Below are 26,145 nucleotides of genomic sequence, written 5' to 3'. Positions count from 1 at the left end.
GGTCGCCAGAGCAGCAATCTGTGTTTGGAGCTCCTCCAGCCTGAAGAAAATCGGGGCCGAGGGGGGAGAAGGTGAGTGTGCATAGAAATCATTAAGATCATTTATTATAGCAATTCTTTCCTGTTCCAGAGTGGTCATTTTGGGGGAGAACCTATCCTCCAGGTGTTTGACGAAGGCGTCCGCCTTTCCTTTAGAGGAACGGGTCCATATGCGGTCGGAGGAAGCTGGCGAGTGTCCAGAGGACCTGGACTGTACTGGGATCTTGAGAGTATGGTCAGATTGGGGTTGACTTTTGATGTGCCTGGTAATTTTCCAAATCTTGGCCATGTTGTATCTATCTTCAGGGTCAAGATTGAGGAGCATGCGGTTTACCTGGGCTTGTTTTAGTCTTTTAATTGCTTTTTTAAACTTGTTTCTTACTCTGGAAAACTTTGCTTTATTTTCAGGTGAGGGATCCTCTTTCATTTTGGAGAAACATGCTTGCAATAGCTGAAGAAGGATGCTGGCTGGTTTATCAAGCTTAGTCGTGTGACGAGAAGGATGTTTGGTCGAATATCGGGAGGCGTTGTTTGCGGTGGGAGTGGCGTGTAAAGCAGCGCTCTCAATGTTTTTAAGTAAGATGCCAACGCAGTCTTCAATATCCTCCCCACTGTTTATTTCAGTATTTAAAAGAATGTATTTTTCCAGATGGTCCCTGAATGCTTTGATTCTGTGAGATCCTCGTGGGAGGGGAGGAGGTCTTGGCACAGCCTGTTCGACATCTGGACTGATTAAAGGAGTTTTGCCCAGTGCCGCATTGATGATGAGTGGGACATGGTCAGAGGATAATTCGGATACCGATGAGATGGAGATGTGGGTAGGGAGGAAACCCGAATACACGGCAAAATCTATTGCCTTTTTGGGAGAGGGATTTGCCTTTTTGTTAAAGGGATAACAAGTGGCCTCTCCTGTAGCAAGTATGTTATATCTGTTTTTTGCTTGGACTGCTTCCGCTAACAATTTCCCTCTGTTGCAGCTACGAGCGTTTCCCCACATCTGGTTTTTTGCATTCCAGTCCCCCGCAATGATGAACCTCAGTGATTGTGGATTACATAGTTGGTCTATCCCTTTGAGGAGGCGAGGAAAATCGTCGTTTTGCCATTTCACAGATGGTGGGCAATAGATGGAGGCAAGTATGACATTTTGTACGGCAATAGGGCAGATTTGTACCGCTTCTTCATTTCTAGGTACAAGGACCGAATGGGCAAGGTCGCTACGAGTTATTGTCGCAGCACCCCCTCTGCGCTGCGACACCGGATTTAAGGCAGTGTAAGCCTTGTATCCAGGGATATCAATGGTCCATGTCCTAATTTCGCTGATGAGCAGGACGTCAACATCACGTCCCCTTAAGAACGCTGAGAGCTCGTCAATTTTGTTATGGATGCCCCCAGCGTTCCAGGAGACAATCTTTAAGCTCTTGGGAGCTTTAGGCATAGGGACAGTCATTGGCGTCTAGGCTGTTATTTAAAATCGAAGCCATTTCGATTGTATGGATAGAGCAGGATAAGTTGGCTAGAAAGTCATTGTCCGGTGAGGCCTCTGTTATGTCAAACACATTTGTAATTTTAATAAACAGTGTTGACAATTTATTTATTTTTTTCTCGATAGAAGCCACCTTTTCCAGCAGCTTGGACTGGGCAGCCTCGTGGGTGAATGCCAGTTTCTCCAGCAGCTTGTGCCAGTGCAGCTGGGATTTTACACTGTATTGGCGCGAGTTTTTGAGAGCTGCGCCAGTCCGTTTTTGGATCAAACTCTCCTGAGGAGTTGGCCATCCCTGCCCTCGAAGCCGTTGGGAGCGCTCCTTTCCCTCTTGCTCCAGTTGGAGCCTCTCCTGAAAGCGAGCCAGATGCGCCTCTGCCGGATTTGGTCGCCTCTGTTGCCTAAATGGGTTGTAGTTGCTGCGCTGTTCCGTTGGATGTTGCCGTTGCTGGTTTAGCCTTCGGTCCGGATTTGTTTGGGCCATCCTTGACCTGTGATGGGGGGATTTTTGCAGTTGCCTTGTCGAGTGGTGGCGCGGGTCCTTGTTGGGCCGTTGTTTAATTGGATGGTGGGGGGTAGGAGTCATTTCGTCATTTTGAAGGATAGTCCAGTACTTGTTGTTGCTCGGCTCGTTTCGGTTCTGGGAGGGACCCACGTCCTTCTTTAGTGGGCGGTGACTCCGCTGACGCTCAGGCGGAGCAACCGGGCGGAGGGTATCCTGGGCCGCTCTTCTTTTCACCTCCTGGAAGACCCTACAACCCTTATAGGCACTTATGTGCCGACCCCCACAGTTGCAGCATCGAGGGGGTACATGTCTGGGCTTTTTGCAGGCTGTGGTGGAGTGCTGCCCTGCACACTTCATGCAGACGAAGGCTCGTCTGCATGAGCCCTTTTTGTGCCCATGTTTTTGGCAACGGTGGCATTGGGCCAATGCAAGGGCATTCGTAGGCGGACGGAAGGGCAAGGACAAGGACATTAGCGGGACCGGGGGCTTACGAAGGGGGACAATGGGAGGGGCCATCGCTGTAGGAGTTTTAATGTTGTTGTTTTTATTGCTGCTGTTTCCATTAATTTGGGCCCCTTCCCTGGCCCCGTTTCCCTTTACCCTATTGGCCTCAGCTCTTGCTTCCACCCGTTCCATGTAGAGCCGTTGGGCATAAAGACTCTTGAAGACAGGAGTCTTTTCTGGCTTGTAATGGAAGGGGGAGGAAACATCTATCAGTGCAGGACCCTGAGGATTATGATTGGGCGTGGTGTGGACCGTAGCTTTAACATTAAAAACCACGGGGCCCATGTCTGCCGAGCTGGACTCGCTGGCTCTAAGCGGAGTTGGGTTTTTAGGGGCTGGTTTACTTGATTGATTCATTGTGGCGAGTTTGGCGGGTCTGGTGGGGGATGAATATTCGGGCTCCTGCTGCAAAATCTGGCTGTATGTGGTTTTGGGGGCATTGGGGGGAGGGGGGTTTGCATCGCTATCTTTAAGTTGTGAGAAAAAGTTTCTCAACAACTCATCAGATAAAATTTTAATAGGCGATTTGTTGTATTTTGTTGTGTTGTTGTTTGGATGGGCCAGCTGGTCCAACTTGGGCGCAACATGTTCAAACTCCCGGTTGGCTCTCTTGATGTCGTTGATTAGCGTAGTTGGAGAGGAAGACAACAGCCGTTTATTGTTTTTGTTTATGGCTGTGTTTGAACCAACAGGTGGCTCACGATCAGCTGTAGGGCTTGTTGTTTTTTTGGGCAAGGCGGAAGCTAAGGTCTTGGTTGCTTGTATTTCAATGTTCGCGCCAATTTCAGGACCCGTAGTCAGGGAAGAGGAAAGTGGGGTATAGTGTGTGTGTGTCTGTGAGTGTGCTTGGGTGCATTGCTTCGCGCCAATTTCAGTCCCCATAGGCAAGGGAGAAGAAAGTGGTGCAGTATGTGTGTGTGGCTGTGTTTGTGTGAGTGTATGGGGGTGTGTGCTTATTGGAACTGTTGCCTTATTACTTTTATCTCCTGCATTTGGCGGGCTCTTCGCCTTGGAAGAGGGGTCATAGAGGGAAAGTGGATCTGGCTGTGTGTGTGTGTGTGTATTTGCATTTATTTTTGGCGGGCTCTTCTCCTTGGAAGAGGGGTCATAGAGGGAAAGTGGATCTGGCTGTGTGTGTGTGTGTGTATGGGATATTTTATTTGTATTTATTTTTGGCGGGCTCTTCGCTTTTGAAGAGGGGTCAGCGGGGGGAGTCCTTAAATTGGCGTCACACACAATCACGCAGGAATCATCTGATGATTGCAATGAGGATCCTGGGTGACGCCCCGAATAGGGGGAAGAAAGTTCAATTTTCTCAGTGGACTCACCACCATAAGGCCTGCAGATCATGGCCATCTCAAAGGAGTCCAACGAAGTAAATGGCTCGATGTTGTCCAGGTTGAAATTGTCCATCTCCTTTTGTATTTCTGTCCTTGTGTCCTCCATATCTTCTTTTTAAGTCTCCTTTTAATTAATAAGTCACTTCAACTTGTTTTTTTTTTTGTAATGTGTTTTTTTTTTATTTGTTTTCTTTTAAAGGAATTGTATGAATTTTACAAATAACTTTTACTTGGCGTTTTACACTTTAAACAAATTCAAATTTCAAAGATTTGGCGGGCTGGTTTAAGACCAGTCCTCGCTGCTCCAGGGCCCAAATGGTTGTGAGAATGCTGGGAAGAGAAAAGTCTCCCGGAGTATTACCCAGAGGGCAACTTTTGTTCCGGGAGACTTTCCATGAAATTGGCGGGCTCCTGGAGAGAGCACTTTCTCCTGTTGTTGTTTCTGGGGTCGTCGGGTCGCATTCGTCCCATGGTCGTCTTGGCGCTAGGTGGCAACTCCATATGCCAGGCGGGACCAGTTGGCAGCTCTCGTTTCTGGTGCTTTGCCCCAGGTGGCAACTCCGACCACCAGGCCTGGCAGGTTGGCAGCACTCATCGCAGAAATGTGTAAATATAGGAAGAAAATTTAAGAGTTTGTGAGTTTTTGCATTTCAGGGAGACATTTAGGACAACACATTGAGGGACGGCATTGTGGGACAGGGGATTTTGACGGTTGGCGTGTTCAAGGGCGTCGTCTTTCTGGTGCATCGGGTCGTGTCGTCTTTGAGGGTAAGTTTTGTTATGGTTTCTTCTTCTTATTAGTCTTCCAATTGTCGGTGTTTTTCCTTAAGCTAATCAGGTACGTTTGCAGGTGAATCCAGTGGAGGTCGTCAAGTGGATAAGGGTTATCACAGGTGAGTATCGCAGATAGTTGGTAAGTCGGCAGTCAGCGTCGTATTTTTGGATCAAAAACATGGAATGCAGTATTAAGAAGAAGACGGATGATTATGTAAACATTGAAAACATGTAAGCAATGAGGACTTCAAGACAAGATTAAAAGACAGCAATTTGGGACGACATTGAGCAGACAGGTAAGCTGTAGTATGCACATATATTGAATACCCACTGTACCGAAGATACTTAAAGGGTACACACTGTAACACTTTGTTGCAGTGTTTACATATTTCAAAATCCCGGTCATAACTCCTAAGTGGCCGAAATATGATCCGATCGTTATGGATTAGCCCACACACGGTAAATGCTAGCGTCGGCATAATTGCAACGAACGGACAGCATATACATACCTCTCGCGCTTACACTTGAGAGCGCATAGCAATATACATAAGTATATAGATACGTAGCCGTCTCTCTGCCGCTGCCTGCGAGCAGCGCAGCTATGAGACTTAGCCTTAGTTAGACTTAAAGAATATTGTAAAAGAGCAGAGACATTTCGATCGTTGGAGCGGCACCATTGCTGCTCCAATAAATAAACTCCAATAAATAAACCCCAAACATATTTCAATACAAAACAAAACCAAACTTATTTCATGGCGACCGTGACATGAGTCCTGGAGGACTTAGGAAGATATTCGGAACCAAGGCTAAAAGGAATCAAAGGATTGAAAATGCAAAAGGAAAAATACATCATACGAGAAAAACGTCTGAGTGAGTAGAGTGTGCACAATGGTACGTGGAGGTCTAAAGAAAAAAATCAACAAAAGAATAGCCCGCATAAAGTGGCTACTATTTGCTCAATCAACTCCGCCCCCATGGACGACGGCGCAAAAGCTATACAACGAGCTTGAATTCTTAAGAGAAACCCTCCAAAACAAAGTACCACAGAGCACAACTCGCTCGGAAAATCAAATTAAAGTTATAAACCAAAAACTAATATCGACACAAAATATTTCCAAGCCTCTGCCAAAACGACCACAGGTCTGCCCGACCGACTGCCCCGGACCTCTCAACTCTGCAGCATGCAATTGCACATGCGTGAAGCCGAAGAATAAAGCGAAGACCAACCCAAAACAATAGCAAGCGTGGGAGGCACGACCGCCACCTGCGCCCTCGAGGGAGCGTCAGCGCAGCCAAACCGGCGACGACCAGCTGACGTGGAAGGAAGGACCACCAAACCTGGGAAAAATTTTTTTTTTTTCATGCACTGCGCTGCATATTTTTTTTGATTGCACTGCGATGCATATTTTTTTTATATTCATAATATAATATTTTGTAAAATTGAGCGGAACCTTTTCTGCTCGATTAGACGTGTAGCCTGTAAAGCTACGCAAAAAACTAGGTAGGAAGCTGTTAACTTAAATGCGCAGTAATGCGATAAGTAAATTTCCAACAGAAGATCTTTATAATTTTAATGAAACACAAATAAAAGTATATGCAAAACCCACCAAAATGACGTTGGACATAAAAACAGTGGATTCCACTGCCAATGTCATCAACAAGGTAGAATCTACCAACGTTGATCTATATTGGGTACATGTACTTTTAATAATCATTGTCGTTATTATGTGCGCCGCTGTTTTTTATAAGATTTACAAGCTGCATAATAATTGTCTGAAAAAAAGGTATATGAGCCGGAGAAATGACCTGGATAAAATATAAGCAGCAAATAAATAAAAATAAGGAAAAAAATATATATAACACAAACAACAGATTACACATAAATGTTAACACCTAAAAATCTAAGAAAATGAAATAAAAAAAAAATAAAATAAAATAATAAATATAAAATATGTCAATATATTCCTCTCACAAAGTACGGCCAAACTAAAGGCATGGAATGGAACAAATTATACACAGAATTATCAAACATTAAAACTAATTTTGACAGATCATATAAGTCACAAACCCAGAATAGACCTATCCAAACGAACACTGTTAGGAAGCATGTTGAAATATTAGTAGAATGCTTTAATGAAGCACGAATGCTAATACATAAACACAGGGAAAGGTTAAATCAAGATCATTGGTCGCAGGTATCGAAACTTTTGATCCGACTACGATCTAATTTAATATTTGTTAAACAAAAGTACAGTTTAGAAATATCGATACCAACCGTTCTAAACACCCCAATAGCAGTTGACACTGCACCTGACTCAGAATCAACAGAAGCGAATGAATCAGAGTCAGAAGAGATTCCCAAAGTAAACCTCAAAATAGAGGATGAAGATTTGAATAATCTTACTATTCCAGCGGTATACACTGATCTGGACAATTCAGCAGATTCAGATACCTCTAGTGTAATAGAAAACAAAATAATTAACTTTGTAACAATGGCACAATCAAATATTGATTTTATTAATACAGCATCCAAGCTTATACCAGTTTTTGATGGTAAGGCTGAAAATTTAACGAGTTTCATTGATGCTTTACAAATAATAGAATCGATAAAAGGCGAGCACGAAGAATTAGCTGTCTCCATAATAAAAACAAAGCTAAAAGGTGTCGCCAGAAATCTAATCGGTAATGAGACAACAATTACTGAAGTGATTTCTAAACTAAGAGGCAACGTCAAGGGCGAAACTGTAGAAGTATTATCAGCGAAGCTGATGAACCTACAGCAGCGCAATAAAACTGCTAACCAATATACCCAAGAAATTGAGCAGATGACGAAAGCATTAGAAGGTGCATTTATAACGGATGATTTACCTTTAGAGCTAGCCAGAAGTTATTCCACGCAGCATGCGGTCAAAGCAATGACTAAAAATTGCACAATCGATAAGGTGAAACTTATCATGCAAGCTGGCACCTTTAGTACTATGAACGATGCTGTTTTCAAATTTGTCAATAGTTGCACCGAAGCAACTGGACAGTCAAATACTGTCCTATATTTCAAGAATTATCCACAGCGCGGCTCATATCGCGGACGTGGAAATTATAGAGGTAATTCTCGTGGTAATTACAATAACTACAACAACAATTACCAAAATAACAACAATAACTACAACAACCAAAACAACAGGGGAGGACGAGGCCAATATAGAGGAAACTATAGAGGCGGTGGAAACTCGTACCAAGGCCCCAATGGCAATAATCAAAGCAATGTCAGAATTGCACAAAATACTGACCAAAACACTTCGGGAAACTCCCAAAGCCCTTTAAATACTCAATAGTAAAAGAAGTCAGAGTTCACACCATTAATCTCAGTCAAAATATATTCGTTTCATTTTTCAATGTAGCTACTGGAAAAGAGCTTATCTTTTTAATAGATACAGGTGCAGACATTTCCATTTTAAAAGAAACTTCGGATACCTTCCAAAACATCCAAGATGATCACATCATAGACATAAAAGGCATAAGTCAAGAAATAACCAAATCCAAAGGTTTAGTTTCTTTGGAAATACAGACAACTAAATACATAATTCCACACGATTTTCATATTCTAAATTCACATTTCCCAATTCCATGCGATGGAATAATAGGCATCGACTTTATAAAAAAATTCAACTGTCAATTAGACTTCAAGCCATCTGAAGATTGGCTTATAATTAGACCCAATAACTTAAAATTTCCAATTAATGTACCAATAACTCATAGTTCTGGCAATAATTCAATACTTCTGCCAGCAAGATCCCAAGTTATTCGGAAAATTGAGCTTAACTTAAAAGAAGACAGTGTATTTATTCCAAATCAGGAAATTCAGCATGGCATTTATATTGCAAATACCATAGCAACATCTAATAATGCCTTCATAAGACTACTAAACACAACAAATACCAACCAAGTAGTCAGTACTGATAACCTAACATATGAACCACTTTCGAACTACGATGTAGTCAATACAAATTCAGACAATAGGAAAAAATCCGTACTATCACAACTTTCAAAAAACTTCCCTCCACAGTTTAAGTCACAGCTTTCTAGCTTATGCACCCAGTATAGCGATATATTCGGATTGGAAACCGAATCAATAACCACCAATAATTTTTATAAACAGAAATTGAGATTAAAAGATGATGAACCCGTATATATAAAAAACTATCGAAGCCCACATAGTCAGGTGAACGAAATTCAAAAGCAAGTAGGTAAATTAATCTCTGACGGGATTGTCGAACCGTCAGTATCTGAATACAATAGCCCATTGTTACTTGTGCCTAAGAAATCATCCCCCGGGTCAAATGTTAAGAAATGGCGATTAGTAATTGACTACCGCCAGATAAATAAAAAATTACTATCTGATAAATTCCCATTACCTAGAATTGATGACATTTTAGATCAACGAGGTCGAGCAAAATACTTTTCATGTCTTGACTTAATGTCAGGATTCCATCAAATTGAACTCGAAAAAGGCTCAAGAGATATAACGTCCTTTTCAACGAGCAACGGCTCATATCGTTTCACGCGATTACCTTTTGGATTAAAAATAGCCCCTAATTCGTTTCAAAGAATGATGACTATTGCGTTCTCCGGTCTAGAACCTTCTCAAGCATTCCTTTATATGGATGACTTAATAGTAATTGGCTGTTCCGAAAAGCATATGCTTAAGAACTTAACAGATGTTTTTGAGAAATGTAGAAGATACAACCTAAAGTTACATCCAGAAAAATGTTCATTTTTTATGCATGAAGTGACTTTTCTAGGTCATAAATGCACTGATAAAGGAATACTTCCAGATGACAAGAAATGCGATGTCATTATGAACTACCCAGTTCCGCACGACGCGGACAGTGCTAGACGTTTCGTAGCATTTTGTAACTATTATAGACGTTTTATAAAAAATTTCGCCGACTATTCACGGCACATAACAAGATTATGTAAAAAGAATGTTCCTTTTAAATGGACGGATGAGTGTGAAAATGCATTTCAATACTTAAAAACAAAACTTATGGAACCTACCTTGCTACAATATCCAGATTTCACTAAAGAATTCTGTATAATAACAGATGCAAGTAAGCAAGCATGTGGAGCGGTTTTAACTCAAAACCATAATGGACTCCAACTTCCCATTGCATACGCATCAAGAGCATTTACAAAAGGTGAAAGTAACAAATGTACTACTGAGCAGGAATTGGCTGCAATTCATTGGGCGATATTACATTTCAGACCATATATATATGGAAAGCATTTCTTAATAAAAACAGACCACAGACCTTTAATATACCTCTTCTCAATGATCAATCCCAGTTCTAAACTGACACGTATGAGGCTCGAACTAGAAGAATACGATTTTACAGTCGAATATTTAAAGGGAAAAGATAATTATGTAGCTGATGCTTTATCAAGGATAACCATCAAAGATCTACAAAATATAACTAGAAATATATTGAAAGTCACTACCAGATATCAAAGTAGACAAAAATTCCGCGCGGAAAATCAAAAACAAGAATTGCCTATGCAATCTTTAAATAAAGCTTCTAAGCCCAACGTATACGACGTCATAAACAATGATGAAGTACGTAAAGTAGTGACCTTGCAGATAAAAAATTCGTTATGTTTATTTAAACAAGGCAGAAAAATTACTGCAAGATATGATGTTAGCGATTTATATACTAATGGAGTTATTGACTTAGATCAATTTTTCCAAAGGCTTGAAATGCAAGCCGGTATACATAAAATCAGCCAACTCAAAGTGGCACCGTGGGAAAATATCTTTGAATATACTTCAGTAGATAATTTTAAATTAATGGGCAATAAAATCTTGAAAACATTAAGAGTAGCGCTACTCAACCCGGTGACCAAAATAACAAATTTAAAAGAAAAAGAAGCAATTTTGTCTACATTTCATGATGATCCAATTCAAGGAGGTCATACTGGCATATCAAAAACTTTGGCCAAAGTAAAAAGACACTATTACTGGAAAGGCATGTCTAAAGATATAACTGAGTACGTAAGAAAATGTCAAAAATGCCAGAAAGCCAAAATAACTAAACACATAAAGACTCCTTTAACAATTACAGACACACCAATAAACGCTTTCGACAGAGTGATAGTGGACACCATTGGTCCATTGCCAAAATCAGAAAATGGCAATGAGTATGCAGTCACTTTAATATGTGATTTAACTAAGTATTTAGTTGCAATACCTGTTCCAAATAAAAATGCTAATACTGTCGCTAAAGCAATATTTGAATCTTTTATTCTGAAGTACGGTCCAATGAAGACGTTCATTACGGACATGGGAACAGAATATAAGAATTCAATTATAGACGATTTATGCAAATATTTAAAGATTGAAAATATTACATCCACAGCACACCACCACCAGACAGTTGGAACAATAGAAAGAAGTCATAGAACTTTCAATGAGTACATACGATCTTACATATCGGTTGATAAAACTGATTGGGACGTATGGCTTCAATATTTTGTCTTTTGTTTCAACACGACCCCATCTATGGCACACACTTATTGTCCATATGAGCTAGTATTCGGTAAAACAAGTAATTTACCGAAACATTTTAATAGCATAGATAGTATAGAAGCACTATATAATATAGATGACTATGCTAAGGAGAGTAAGTATAGATTAGAAGTAGCCTATAAAAGAGCTAGAGTTATGTTAGAAACAAATAAGAATAGAAATAAAATTCTATATGATCATAAAGTAAGGGATATAGATATATCAGTAGGTGACCAAGTTTTATTAAAAAACGAGACAGGTCATAAGTTAGATCCTAAATATACAGGTCCGTATATAGTAACGGAAATAGGAGATAGAGACAACATTATAATAACAAATAATAAACATAGGAAACAAACAGTTCATAAGGATAGGTTAAAAATCTTTATTTCATAAATTGTACTTAGTATGGCCATACAAAGACACACCTATATAAATAAATAAATAAACATATATTTTTTTATAATTTCATTTTCTTCAATTCTAATAAAATAAAAAAAAAAAAGGGAATGTATTAATTAGAAATTTTTATTATAAAAATAACTTCATTATATTACGTTATTTTTCAAAAGGAGGGAGATGTAGTATGCACATATATTGAATACCCACTGTACCGAAGATACTTAAAGGGTACACACTGTAACACTTTGTTGCAGTGTTTACATATTTCAAAATCCCGGTCATAACTCCTAAGTGGCCGAAATATGATCCGATCGTTATGGATTAGCCCACACACGGTAAATGCTAGCGTCGGCATAATTGCAACGAACGGACAGCATATACATACCTCTCGCGCTTACACTTGAGAGCGCATAGCAATATACATAAGTATATAGATACGTAGCCGTCTCTCTGCCGCTGCCTGCGAGCAGCGCAGCTATGAGACTTAGCCTTAGTTAGACTTAAAGAATATTGTAAAAGAGCAGAGACATTTCGATCGTTGGAGCGGCACCATTGCTGCTCCAATAAATAAACTCCAATAAATAAACCCCAAACATATTTCAATACAAAACAAAACCAAACTTATTTCAAAGCAGATGATCCTGGAGCAGGTGCCATCCTTTGGAAGTGCAATAGCTTCTCAGGCATCAATTCCCTTCAGGGGGGATATTTGGAGCGTATTAATTTCAATTTTCCATCATTTCAGTTCCTCGGTGTCGGCAGCGTGGGATGGCAATTTCCAGGTAAATATATATATGTGTTTTCCCATGATCCAGGGTCTTATTTCAATTTGCCCTTTATTTCTCCAGGTTTTGCACGTTCGTGAAGGGTTAAAGAAAAGCTAAATTTTGTTTGGTTTTAGCGGCGTCAGGATTAATTTTATTTTTCTCTTTTCTTTCCAGGAACAATGTCCAGCAAGAATGGGCGCTCGTGGTTAGGATCATTTGGAGCAAGAGAAGCAGGAGGAAGGTCATCATTGGACAGGAGCTTTGAAGGAGGAGATATAATAAGATGAGTTCCAATAGCACTTTGATGTAGAACCCCTTGTAAGATTTTTGTATCTTCTTTTCTCGTTTCAGGTTGCCGACGCTCTAGGACATGGAACATCGTCAAGTTTGGTAGTGGATGGCCGAGCGAACTGTGGGTGGCCTGTTCCAGAAATATCCCATTTTGAAGCCAGAGGAGAGAAGGCACAGGTGAGTATGATGTCCTGAGACTGGCAGTCAGACAAATTTGTAATATATATTCCTCAAGCAGGAGCAGTGGCTGTGCGATCTTGTTTCTGTGTCTGACAATTTTGATCGCCCCCTTTATTAAAATGCATCGTTGCCGGGAGATTTGAGGAAGCGTTGGAACACACCCACACACACACACACCATACAATCATCGCCGATGCTGGAATATGGGAGGAGTTTCTACGGAGGAGCCAGTGAGTAGTCACGGGTTAAGCTGCATCGGTTTGTGTTTTGGAGAGGCAGTCCCGGAGGGGCTAGCGTTAGGTCCCCAGGGAGAAAAATTGTGATCAGTCATGGGGTTCGGAGGAGGATCCTTCGCTGTTTAGCAGGTCGATGACAGGTGGTGGGAAGTATTTTTCCCCTGTTAGGATTATTTCGTCTGGAAGGACAAGTCGCCTGATAGATAGGGGTTGGCCTCGTACCATCCTAGCAGCCCTTTCGCGGGTAATTTTCCCATGTATGAAAGATCTCCTAGTCCAGTTTATAGCCCTCTCACCTAGGCGGTCAATCCCTTTGCTGGAAAGGTTTGGGTGCACGTATTTGGTCCTGGATACATCACTGTTGGAGCCTTCGTTCTCCTTCTTTATCTCAAGCCTAAGAAGAGTCGGGATAGTGCAGGATTTCGGTGGGACTCGCTTGTTTTGTCCGTTGCCATTGTCATTGTAATGATCCAGGACTTGTTTGGATAGTCTGGGTCTTTGTTTTTTTGTGCTGACGGGGGTAACTGGGTTAAGGCCAAGGTGTTGCGCTGCCGGATTTATATGCATTAATAGGGGTTTGCGAGTCTAGCACTTTGTGCTCCATAAATCTCCTCAAGTGTTTTAATGTTGAAGGTGCTGGCTAGGACCTTATTAGTGGTGTGCCTACCCGCTTCCAGTGATCGTCTTATAATGGCGTTTGTGGCAGATTGGACCTTCATCACTGCCGAATCTGAGGCCAGCGATGCCCAGACCGGGATGGCATGTTGCCAGATGGGGATAATAAGCTGCTTAATCAGCGTAGCCTTGGTGGGTTTGGGTAGGGGGCTGTGCGGACCAATTAGCCACTCAAGACTCTTTGCCCTAGCCCTCATCCTTATGCAAAGGAGGGAAATGTGAAGGCTCATATTTATTTTCCTATCCAATGTGACCCCAAGGTATTTGTATTTGTTAGCCTGAGGTATGATCTGTCCATTGAGGAGTTTCGTCTGGTTGGTTTGGGTCATATTTTGTCCAGAAAAGAAGGAGACGTGGGCGCATTTTTTAACATTGAAGGTCATGCGCCATTTGTTTGCCCATTCGGAGATGACGTTGAGGTATGCTTGCAGATGCTTTGCGTGTTCCTTTGGCTGTTTGTGTGACATAAGTACCGCTGTATCGTCTGCATATGTGGCTAGAAGGAGCTTGGTCGGGGTAAGAGTACAGTTCCTGGAGATAATGGGAACTGCATCTGGGAGTGGCATGTCAGAGGTGTAGATCGAGTATAGGATTGGGCCGAGGATGCTCCCTTGGGGCACTCCAGCACTGATGGAACCAAGCCTGGATCTGATTCCACCAGTTCCTTTCACCATGAAAGTCCTGTTTTGGAGGTAGCTGGTGAGGACTTTGTGTAGTTGTTTAGGGACAATCTTGGAAAGTTTTTGTAAAAGTCCCTCATGCCAAACCCTATCGAAAGCCTGCGAGAAGTCCAAAAAGTTGGCCGAGCAGTGTTCCTTTTCTTCAAATGCTCTCAGGATGTGTTGCGTGACCCTCAACACTTGCTGTTCCGGTGTTCTGGCTTCCGCAAAGTTCTTACACTTGAAAAGCTTGGAGAGAAGTAGGCGCTCAAACAGCTTTCCAAAGCCGGAGAGGAGACTTATGGGCCTGTAGGAGTCCGGGCAATGAGTTGGCTTCCCCGTCTTATGGATCATGGTGATGACAGCTAGTTTCCATTGATGGGGGAAATGGCCGAGTCTTAGAACAGAGTTGTAAATATGCAATAGGTAGAGGACTGCCTTCTTTGGTAGTAATTTGATAAGGGCGTTTTGGATTTGGTCTTCCCCAGGGCTCTTCGCGGTCGCCAGAGCAGCAATCTGTGTTTGGAGCTCCTCCAGCCTGAAGAAAATCGGGGCCGAGGGGGGAGAAGGTGAGTGTGCATAGAAATCATTAAGATCATTTATTATAGCAATTCTTTCCTCTTCCAGAGTGGTCATTTTGGGGGAGAACCTATCCACCAGGTGTTTGACGAAGGCGTCCGCCTTTTCTTTAGAGGAACGTGTCCATATGTGGTCGGAGGAAGCTGGCTAGTGTCCAGAGGACCTGGACTGTACTGGGATCTTGAGAGGATGGTCAGATTGGGGTTGACTTTTGATGTGCCTGGTAATTTTCCAAATCTTGGCCATGTTGTATCTATCTTCAGGGTCAAGATTGAGGAGCATGCGGTTTACCTGGGCTTGTTTTAGTCTTTTAATTGCTATTTTTCCAGAAGGTCCCTGAATGCTTTGATTCTGTGAGATCCTCGTGGGAGGGGAGGAGGTCTTGGCGCAGCCTGTTCGACATCTGGACTGATTAAAGGAGTTTTGCCCAGTGCCGCATTGATGATGAGTGGGACATGGTCAGAGGATAATTCGGATACCGATGAGATGGAGATGTGGGTAGGGAGGAAACCCGAATACACGGCAAAATCTATTGCCTTTTTGGGAGAGGGATTTGCCTTTTTGTTAAAGGGATAACAAGTGGCCTCTCCTGTAGCAAGTATGTTATATCTGTTTTTTGCTTGGACTGCTTCCGCTAACAATTTCCCTCTGTTGCAGCTACGAGCGTTTCCCCACATCTGGCTTTTTGCATTCCAGTCCCCCGCAATGATGAACCTCAGTGATTGTGGATTACATAGTTGGTCTATCCCTTTGAGGAGGCGAGGAAAATCGTCGTTTTGCCATTTCACAGATGGTGGGCAATAGATGGAGGCAAGTATGATATTTTGTACGGCAATAGGGCAGATTTGTACCGCTTCTTCATTTCTAGGTACAAGGACCGAATGGGCAAGGTCGCTACGAATTATTGTCGCAGCACCCCCTCTGCGCTGCGACACCGGATTTAAGGCAGTGCAAGCCTTGTATCCAAGGATATCAATGGTCCATGTCCTAATTTCGCTGATGAGCAGGACGTCAACATCACGTCCCCTTAAGAACGCTGAGAGCTCGTCAATTTTGTTATGGATGCCCCCAGCGTTCCAGGAGACAATCTTTAAGCTCTTGGGAGCTTTAGACATAGGGACAGTCATTGGCGTCTAGGCTGTTATTTAAAATCGAAGCCATTTCGATTGTCTGGATAGAGCAGGATAAGTTGGCTAGAAAGTCATTGTCCGGTGAGGCCTCTGTTATGTCAAATATATTTGTAATTTTAATAAACTGTGTTGACAATTTATTTATTTTTTTCTCGATAGAAGCCACTTTTTCCAGCAGCTTGGACTGGGCAGCCTCGTGGGTGAATGCCAGTTTCTCCAGCAGCTTGTGCCAGTGCAGCTGGGATTTTACACTGGATTGGCGCGAGTTTTTGAGAGCTGCGCCAGTCCGTTTTTGGATCAAACTCTCCTGAGGACTTGGCCATCCCTGCCCTCGAAGCCGTTGGGAGCGCTCCTTTCCCTCTTGCTCCAGTTGGAGCCTCTCCTGAAAGCGAGCCAGATGCGCCTCTGCCGGATTTGGTCGCCTCTGTTGCCTAAATGGGTTGTAGTTGCTGCGCTGTTCCGTTGGATGTTGCCGTTGCTGGTTTAGCCTTCGGTCCGGATTTGTTTGGGCCATCCTTGACCTGTGATGGGGGGATTTTTGCAGTTGCCTTGTCGAGTGGTGGCGCGGGTCCTTGTTGGGCCGTTGTTTAATTGGATGGTGGGGGGTAGGAGTCATTTCGTCATTTTGAAGGATAGTCCAGTACTTGTTGTTGCTCGGCTCGTTTCGGTTCTGGGAGGGACCCACGTCCTTCTTTAGTGGGCGGTGACTCCGCTGACGCTCAGGCGGAGCAACCGGGCGGAGGGTATCCTGGGCCGCTCTTCTTTTCACCTCCTGGAAGACCCTACAACCCTTATAGGCACTTATGTGCCGACCCCCACAGTTGCAGCATCGAGGGGGTACATGTCTGGGCTTTTTGCAGGCTGTGGTGGAGTGCTGCCCTGCACACTTCATGCAGACGAAGGCTCGTCTGCATGAGCCCTTTTTGTGCCCATGTTTTTGGCAACGGTGGCATTGGGCCAATGCAAGGGCATTCGTAGGCGGACGGAAGGGCAAGGACAAGGACATTAGCGGGACCGGGGGCTTACGAAGGGGGACAATGGGAGGGGCCATCGCTGTAGGAGTTTTAATGTTGTTGTTTTTATTGCTGCTGTTTCCATTAATTTGGGCCCCTTCCCTGGCCCCGTTTCCCTTTACCCTATTGGCCTCAGCTCTTGCTTCCACCCGTTCCATGTAGAGCCGTTGGGCATAAAGACTCTTGAAGACAGGAGTCTTTTCTGGCTTGTAATGGAAGGGGGAGGAAACATCTATCAGTGCAGGACCCTGAGGATTATGATTGGGCGTGGTGTGGACCGTAGCTTTAACATTAAAAACCACGGGGCCCATGTCTGCCGAGCTGGACTCGCTGGCTCTAAGCGGAGTTGGGTTTTTAGGGGCTGGTTTACTTGATTGATTCATTGTGGCGAGTTTGGCGGGTCTGGTGGGGGATGAATATTCGGGCTCCTGCTGCAAAATCTGGCTGTATGTGGTTTTGGGGGCATTGGGGGGAGGGGGGTTTGCATCGCTATCTTTAAGTTGTGAGAAAAAGTTTCTCAACAACTCATCAGATAAAATTTTTATAGGCGATTTGTTGTTTTTTGTTGTGTTGTTGTTTGGATGGGCCAGCTGGTCCAACTTGGGCGCAACATGTTCAAACTCCCGGTTGGCTCTCTTGATGTCGTTGATTAGCGTAGTTTTAGAGGAAGACAACAGCCGTTTATTGTTTTTCTTTATGGCTGTGTTTGAACCAACAGGTGGCTCACGATCAGCTGTAGGGCTTGTTGTTTTTTTGGGCAAGGCGGAAGCTAAGGTCTTGGTTGCTTGTATTTCAATGTTCGCGCCAATTTCAGGACCCGTAGTCAGGGAAGAGGAAAGTGGGGTATAGTGTGTGTGTGTCTGTGAGTGTGCTTGGGTGCATTGCTTCGCGCCAATTTCAGTCCCCATAGGCAAGGGAGAAGAAAGTGGTGCAGTATGTGTGTGTGGCTGTGTTTGTGTGAGTGTATGGGGGTGTGTGCTTATTGGAACTGTTGTCTTATTACTCTTATCTATTGCATTTGGCGGGCTCTTCGCCTTGGAAGAGGGGTCATAGAGGGAAAGTGGATCTGGCTGTGTGTGTGTGTGTGTATTTGCATTTATTTTTGGCGGGCTCTTCTACTTGGAAGAGGGGTCATAGAGGGAAAGTGGATCTGGCTGTGTGTGTGTGTATGGGATATTTTATTTGTATTTATTTTTGGCGGGCTCTTCGCTTTTGAAGAGGGGTCAGCGGGGGGAGTCCTTAAATTGGCGTCACACACAATCACGCAGGAATCATCTGATGATTGCAATGAGGATCCTGGGTGACGCCCCGAATAGGGGGAAGAAAGTTCAATTTTCTCAGTGGACTCACCACCATAAGGCCTGCAGATCATGGCCATCTCAAAGGAGTCCAACGAAGTAAATGGCTCGATGTTGTCCAGGTTGAAATTGTCCATCTCCTTTTGTATTTCTGTCCTTGTGTCCTCCATATCTCCTTTTTAAGTCTCCTTTTAATTAATAAGTCACTTCAACTTGTTTTTTTTTTTGTAATGTGTTTTTTTTTTATTTGTTTTCTTTTAAAGGAGTTGTATGAATTTTACAAATAACTTTTACTTGGCGTTTTACACTTTAAACAAATTCAAATTCAAATTTCAAAGATTTGGCGGGCTGGTTTAAGACCAGTCCTCGCTGCTCCAGGGCCCAAATGGTTGTGAGAATGCTGGGAAGAGAAAAGTCTCCCGGAGTATTACCCAGAGGGCAACTTTTGTTCCGGGAGACTTTCCATGAAATTGGCGGGCTCCTGGAGAGAGCACTTTCTCCTGTTGTTGTTTCTGGGGTCGTCGGGTCGCATTCGTCCCATGGTCGTCTTGGCGCTAGGTGGCAACTCCATATGCCAGGCGGGACCAGTTGGCAGCTCTCGTTTCTGGTGCTTTGCCCCAGGTGGCAACTCCGACCACCAGGCCGGGCAGGTTGGCAGCACTCATCGCAGAAATGGGTAAATATAGGAAGAAAATTTAAGAGTTTGTGAGTTTTTGCATTTCAGGGAGACATTTAGGACAACACATTGAGGGACGGCATTGTGGGACAGGGGATTTTGCCGGTTGGCGTGTTCAAGGGCGTCGTCTTTCTGGTGCATCGGGTCGTGTCGTCTTTGAGGGTAAGTTTTGTTATGGTTTCTTCTTCTTATTAGTCTTCCAATTGTCGGTGTTTTTCCTTAAGCTAATCAGGTACGTTTGCAGGTGAATCCAGTGGAGGTCGTCAAGTGGATAAGGGTTATCACAGGTGAGTATCGCAGATAGTTGGTAAGTCGGCAGTCAGCGTCGTAATAGGAAATTTTTGGATCAAAAACATGGAATGCAGTATTAAGAAGAAGACGGATGATTATGTAAACATTGAAAACATGTAAACAATGAGGACTTCAAGACAAGATTAAAAGACAGCAATTTGGGACGACATTGAGCAGACAGGTAAGCAGATGATCCTGGAGCAGGTGCCATCCTTTGGAAGTGCAATAGCTTCTCAGGCATCAATTCCCTTCAGGGGGGATATTTGGAGCGTATTAATTTCAATTTTCCATCATTTCAGTTCCTCGGTGTCGGCAGCGTGGGATGGCAATTTCCAGGTAAATATATATATGTGTTTTCCCATGATCCAGGGTCTTATTTCAATTTGCCCTTTATTCCTCCAGGTTTTGCACGTTCGTGAAGGGTCAAAGAAAAGGTAAGTAGGCTAAATTTTGTTTGGTTTTAGCGGCGTCAGGATTAATTTTATTTTTCTCTTTTCTTTCCAGGAACAATGTCCAGCAAGAATGGGCGCTCGTGGTTAGGATCATTTGGAGCAAGAGAAGCAGGAGGAAGGTCATCATTGGACAGGAGCTTTGAAGGAGGAGATATACCATAATAAGATGAGTTCCAATAGCACTTTGATGTAGAACCCCTTGTAAGATTTTTGTATCTTCTTTTCTCGTTTCAGGTTGCCGACGCTCTAGGACATGGAACATCGTCAAGTTTGGTAGTGGATGGCCGAGCGAACTGTGGGTGGCCTGTTCCAGAAATATCCCATTTTGTAGCCAGAGGAGAGAAGGCACAGGTGAGTATGATGTCCTGAGACTGGCAGTCAGACAAATTTGTAATAAATATTCCTCAAGCAGGAGCAGTGGCTGTGCGATCTTGTTTCTGTGTCTGACAATTTTGATCGCCCCCTCTATTAAAATGCATCGTTGCCGGGAGATTTGAGGCAGCGTTGGAACACACCCACACACCACACACACACACCATACAATCATCGCCGATGCTGGAATATGGGAGGAGTTTCTACGGAGGAGCCAGTGAGTAGTCACGGGTTAAGCTGCATCGGTTTGTGTTTTGGAGAGGCAGTCCCGGAGGGGCTAGCGTTAGGTCCCCAGGGAGAAAAATTGTGATCAGTCATGGGGTTCAGAGGAGGATCCTTCGCTGTTTAGCAGGTCGATGACAGGTGGTGGGAAGTATTTTTCCCCTGTTAGGATTATTTCGTCTGGAAGGACAAGTCGCCTGATAGATAGGGGTTGGCCTCGTACCATCCTAGCAGCCCTTTCGCGGGTAATTTCCCCATGTATGAAAGATCTCCTAGTCCAGCTTATAGCCCTCTCACCTAGGCGGTCAATCCCTTTGCTGGAAAGGTTTGGGTGTACGTATTTGGTCCTGGATACATCACTGTTGGAGCCTTCGTTCTCCTTCTTTATCTCAAGCCTAAGGAGAGTCGGGATAGTGCAGGATTTCGGTGGGACTCGCGTGTTTTGTCCGTTGCCATTGTCATTGTAATGATCCAGGACTTGTTTGGATAGTCTGGGTCTTTGTTTTTTTGTGCTGACGGGGGTAACTGGGTTAAGGCCAAGGTGTTGAAAGTGCTGGCTAGGACCTTATTAGTGGTGTGCCTACCCGCTTCCAGTGATCGTCTTATAATGGCGTTTGTGGCAGATTGGACCTTCATCGCTGTCGAATCTGAGGCCAGCGATGCCCAGACCGGGATGGCATGTTGCCAGATGGGGATAATAAGCTGCTTAATCAGCGTAGCCTTGGTGGGTTTGGGTAGGGGGCTGTGCGGACCAATTAGCCACTCAAGACTCTTTGCCCTAGCCCTCAGCCTTATGCAAAGGAGGGAAATATGAAGGCTCATATTTATTTTCCTATCCAATGTGACCCCAAGGTATTTGTATTTGTTAGCCTGAGGTATGATCTGTCCATTGAGGAGGAGTTTCGTCTGGTTGGTTTGGATCATATTTTGTCCAGAAAAGAAGGAGACGTGGGCGCATTTTTTAACATTGAAGGTCATGCGCCATTTGTTTGCCCATTCGGAGATGACGTTGAGGTATGCTTGCAGATGCTTTGCGTGTTCCTTTGGCTATTTGTGTGACATAAGTACCGCTGTATCGTCTGCATATGTGGCTAGAAGTAGCTTGGTCGGGGTAAGAGTACAGTTCCTGGAGATAATGGGAACTGCATCTGGGAGTGGCATGTCAGAGGTGTAGATCGAGTATAGGATTGGGCCGAGGATGCTCCCTTGGGGCACTCCAGCACTGATGGAACCAAGCCTGGATCTGATTCCACCAGTTCCTTTCACCATGAAAGTCCTGTTTTGGAGGTAGCTGGTGAGGACTTTGTGTAGTTGTTTAGGGACAATCTTGGAAAGTTTTTGTAAAAGTCCCTCATGCCAAACCCTATCGAAAGCCTGCGAGAAGTCCAAAAAGATGGCCGAGCAGTGTTCCTTTTCTTCAAATGCTCTCAGGATGTGTTGCGTGACCCTCAACACTTGCTGTTCCGAACTGTGTTCTGGGCGAAAGCCAAACTGGTGTTCTGGTATGGCTTCCGCAAAGTTCTTACACTTGAAAAGCTTGGAGAGAAGGAGGCGCTCAAACAGCTTTCCAAAGCCGGAGAGGAGACTTATGGGCCTGTAGGAGTCCGGGCAATGATTTGGCTTCCCCGTCTTATGGATCATGGTGATGACAGCTAGTTTCCATTGATGGGGGAAATGGCCGAGTCTTAGAACAGAGTTGTAAATATGCAATAGGTAGAGGACTGCCTTCTTTGGTAGTAATTTGATAAGGGCGTTTTGGATTTGGTCTTCCCCAGGGCTCTTCGCGGTCGCCAGAGCAGCAATCTGTGTTTGGAGCTCCTCCAGCCTGAAGAAAATCGGGGCCGAGGGGGGAGAAGGTGAGTGTGCATAGAAATCATTAAGATCATTTATTATAGCAATTCTTTCCTGTTCCAGAGTGGTCATTTTGGGGGAGAACCTATCCTCCAGGTGTTTGACGAAGGCGTCCGCCTTTTCTTTAGAGGAACGGGTCCATATGTGGTCGGAGGAAGCTGGCGAGTGTCCAGAGGACCTGGACTGTACTGGGATCTTGAGAGGATGGTCAGATTGGGGTTGACTTTTGATGTGCCTGGTAATTTTCCAAATCTTGGCCATGTTGTATCTATCTTCAGGGTCAAGATTGAGGAGCATGCGGTTTACCTGGGCTTTTAATTGCTTTTTTAAACTTGTTTCTTACTCTGGAAAACTTTGCTTTATTTTCAGGTGAGGGATCCTCTTTCATTTTGAAGAAACATGCTTGCAATAGCTGAAGAAGGATGCTGGCTGGTTTATCAAGCTTAGTCGTGTGACGAGAAGGATGTTTGGTCGAATATCGGGAGGCGTTGTTTGCGGTGGGAGTGGCTTGTAAAGCAGCGCTCTCAATGTTTTTAAGTAAGATGCCAACGCAGTCTTCAATATCCTCCCCACTGTTTATTTCAGTATTTAAAAGAATGTATTTTTCCAGATGGTCCCTGAATGCTTTGATTCTGTGAGATCCTCGTGGGAGGGGAGGAGGTCTTGGCGCAGCCTGTTCGACATCTGGACTGATTAAAGGAGTTTTGCCCAGTGCCGCATTGATGATGAGTGGGACATGGTCAGAGGATAATTCGGATACCGATGAGATGGAGATGTGGGTAGGGAGGAAACCCGAATACACGGCAAAATCTATTGCCGAGGGATTTGCCTTTTTGTTAAAGGGATAACAAGTGGCCTCTCCTGTAGCAAGTATGTTATATCTGTTTTTTGCTTGGACTGCTTCCGCTAACAATTTCCCTCTGTTGCAGCTACGAGCGTTTCCCCACATCTGGTTTTTTGCATTCCAGTCCCCCGCAATGATGAACCTCAGTGATTGTGGATTACATAGTTGGTCTATCCCTTTGAGGAGGCGAGGAAAATCGTCGTTTTGCCATTTCACAGATGGTGGGCAATAGATGGAGGCAAGTATGACATTTTGTACGGCAATAGAGCAGATTTGTACCGCTTCTTCATTTCTAGGTACAAGGACCGAATGGGCAAGGTCGCTACGAATTATTGTCGCAGCACCCCCTCTGCGCTGCGACACCGGATTTAGGGCAGTGTAAGCCTTGTATCCAGGGATATCAATGGTCCATGTCCTAATTTCGCTGACGAGCAGGACGTCAACATCACGTCCCCTTAAGAACGCTGAGAGCTCGTCAATTTTGTTATGGATGCCCCCAGCGTTCCAGAACACAATCTTTAAGCTCTTGGGAGCTTTAGGCATAGGGACAGTCATTGGCGTCTAGGCTGTTATTTAAAATCGAAGCCATTTCGATTGTCTGGATAGAGCAGGATAAGTTGGCTAGAAAGTCATTGTCCGGTGAGGCCTCTGTTATGTCAAACATATTTGTAATTTTAATAAACAGTGTTGACAATTTATTTATTTTTTTCTCGATAGAAGCCACTTTTTCCAGCAGCTTGGACTGGGCAGCCTCGTGGGTGAATGCCAGTTTCTCCAGCAGCTTGTGCCAGTCCGTTTTTGGATCAAACTCTCCTGAGGAGTTGGCCATCCCTGCCCTCGAAGCCGTTGGGAGCGCTCCTTTCCCTCTTGCTCCAGTTGGAGCCTCTCCTTACGAGGAAGAGTGTTGCACAGATAAGGCGGTTAATATAAGCGATTTAAGATTGTTAGTAGAGCAAAGTGACAAGATGTGGTAGAGACCATTGTAGTCCGAACATAATACCCTGAACGGATCATGTTGGGCATATGTCGAACTATAATGGCTGAGGAGTAGAGGACGAAAGTTTCTGGTCTTTCTACTAGGAATGTTAAAATTTAAGCGTGTTAGTAACTGCTGGCTGTCTATATTTCCATAAATAAGATTATATAGAAACTTGACACCCAGCATCGTTCTACGATTTGTTAATGATGGTAAGTTGATTAGTAAAAGTCTACTATGATAAGAGGGGAGGTAAAGATTTGCATCCCAATTAAGTCCCCTAAGCGCAAAAGTAAGGAAGTTTTTTTATACAGATTCAATGTGATCTTGATACTCCATATTGAGGACTTCAGACACACGATCCATACTCAAGAATCGGACGGACTAGTAATGTATATAACGTTTTAGTTATGTACGGGTCATTAAATTCTTTTGACCATCTTTTAATAAAACCAAGCACACCCATACCTTTATTAACCATGGTAGATACATGGTCGGTAAATTTAAGTTTCAAATCTAATAGGACACTTATATCGTTAACCTGAGTCAATCGTTCTAAGGCGTTCAGAGCCATAGAGGGCCATAGAGAAAGTACATAGCCTGGTGAGGACTAGATCGGTAAAAAGACATAAGTTTACATTTCGATCCATTAAGCTTTAGGTTATTTGCTAAACACCAATTTTGAAGTTTATCCAAATCGGATTGAAGTCTAGACTGGGCGCTAGTGAATTTATAGTGAAGGCATAGCTTAACGTCATCAGCGTACATAAGTACAAGTGAATTAGTTAAGGCAAGGGGCAAGTCGTTAATAAACAGAGTTAAAGTAGGGGCACTAATAGGACACTTATATCGTTAACCTGAGTCAATCGTTCTAAGGCGTTCAGAGCCATAGAGGGCCATAGAGAAAGTACATAGCCTGGTGAGGACTAGATCGGTAAAAAGACATAAGTTTACATTTCGATCCATTAAGCTTTAGGTTATTTGCTAAACACCAATTTTTAAGTTTATCCCAATCGGATTGAAGTCTAGACTGGGCGCTAGTGAATTTATAGTGAAGGCATAGCTTAACATCATCAGCGTACATAAACAAGTGAATTAGTTAAGGCAAGGGGCAAGTCGTTAATAAACAGTGTAAAAAGAAGGGGTCCAAGATGGCTTCCATGGGGCACCCCCCGATGTGGCGCGAACTAAACGCGAGGTAACATCTTTAAAGAAAACACGTTGGGTTGTCCCTGATAAGTAGCTCGAAATCTACATAAGAAGATCAGTTGGGAATCCCAAAAGACTGAGTTTACTTATTAGAAGCGAATGGTTAACAGAGTCAAATGCTTTACTGAAATCAGTGTATATGACGTCTTTTTGTAAGCCATTCCGGAAGCCATCCGTGATAAAAGATGTTAGCTCCAATAAGTTAGTAGTGGTGGAGCGGCGCTTCATGAAGCCATGCTGGCACGGAGTTATTATTGAACTACATAGGTGTTGCAAATGTGGAGTGATAAGTTTTTCAAAAATCTTTGGAATTGCTGACAATTTAGAGATGCCTCTATAAGTGAGCGGTGACTCCGCTGACGCTCAGGCGGAGCAACCGGGCGGAGGGTATCCTGGGCCACTCTTTTCTACACCTCCTGGAAGACCCTACAACCCTTACAGGCACTTATGTGCCGACCCCCACAGTTGCAGCATCGAGGGGGTACATTTCTGGGCTTTTTGCAGGCTGTGGTGGGGTGCTGCCCTGCACACTTCATGCAGACGAAGGCTCGTCTGCATGAGCCCTTTTTGTGCCCATGTTTTTGGCAACGGTGGCATTGGGCCAATGCAAGGGCATTCGTAGGCGGACGGAAGGGCAAGGACAAGGACATTAGCGGGACCGGGGGCTTACGAAGGGGGACAATGGGAGGGGCCATCGCTGTAGGAGTTTTAATGTTGTTGTTTTTATTGCTGCTGTTTCCATTAATTTGGGCCCCTTCCCTGGCCCCGTTTCCCTTTACCCTATTGGCCTCAGCTCTTGCTTCCACCCGTTCCATGTAGAGC

General features: G+C 43.8%; 2 long non-coding RNA genes across 7 annotated transcripts; both read left to right on the top strand.

Moving 5' to 3' along the window:
* Window positions 1-574: 574 nt before the first annotated feature.
* On the top strand, window positions 575-23,872 carry LOC123258336. 6 transcript variants are annotated; one of them, XR_006508033.1, is made up of 4 exons: window positions 575-614; window positions 15,319-15,587; window positions 23,224-23,777; window positions 23,856-23,872. It is a non-coding gene; the product is annotated as an uncharacterized LOC123258336 (long non-coding RNA). The 6 variants fall into 6 exon arrangements; XR_006508034.1 differs by lacking the exon at window positions 23,856-23,872 and having other exon boundaries at window positions 23,224-23,380; window positions 23,435-23,834; XR_006508036.1 differs by lacking the exons at window positions 23,224-23,777; window positions 23,856-23,872 and adding exons at window positions 15,647-15,803; window positions 15,858-16,259.
* LOC116655672 lies at window positions 5,355-5,984 on the top strand. Its single transcript, XR_004310740.2, has 2 exons — window positions 5,355-5,511; window positions 5,761-5,984. It is a non-coding gene; the product is annotated as an uncharacterized LOC116655672 (long non-coding RNA).
* Window positions 23,873-26,145: the final 2,273 nt, after the last annotated feature.

The sequence above is a fragment of the Drosophila ananassae genome, unplaced genomic scaffold, assembly GCF_017639315.1.
Source record: "Drosophila ananassae strain 14024-0371.13 unplaced genomic scaffold, ASM1763931v2 tig00000196, whole genome shotgun sequence".
Lineage (NCBI taxonomy): Eukaryota > Metazoa > Arthropoda > Insecta > Diptera > Drosophilidae > Drosophila > Drosophila ananassae.
Note: the sequence above shows the minus strand (reverse complement) of the source record. Positions and strands in the feature narration are given on the sequence as shown.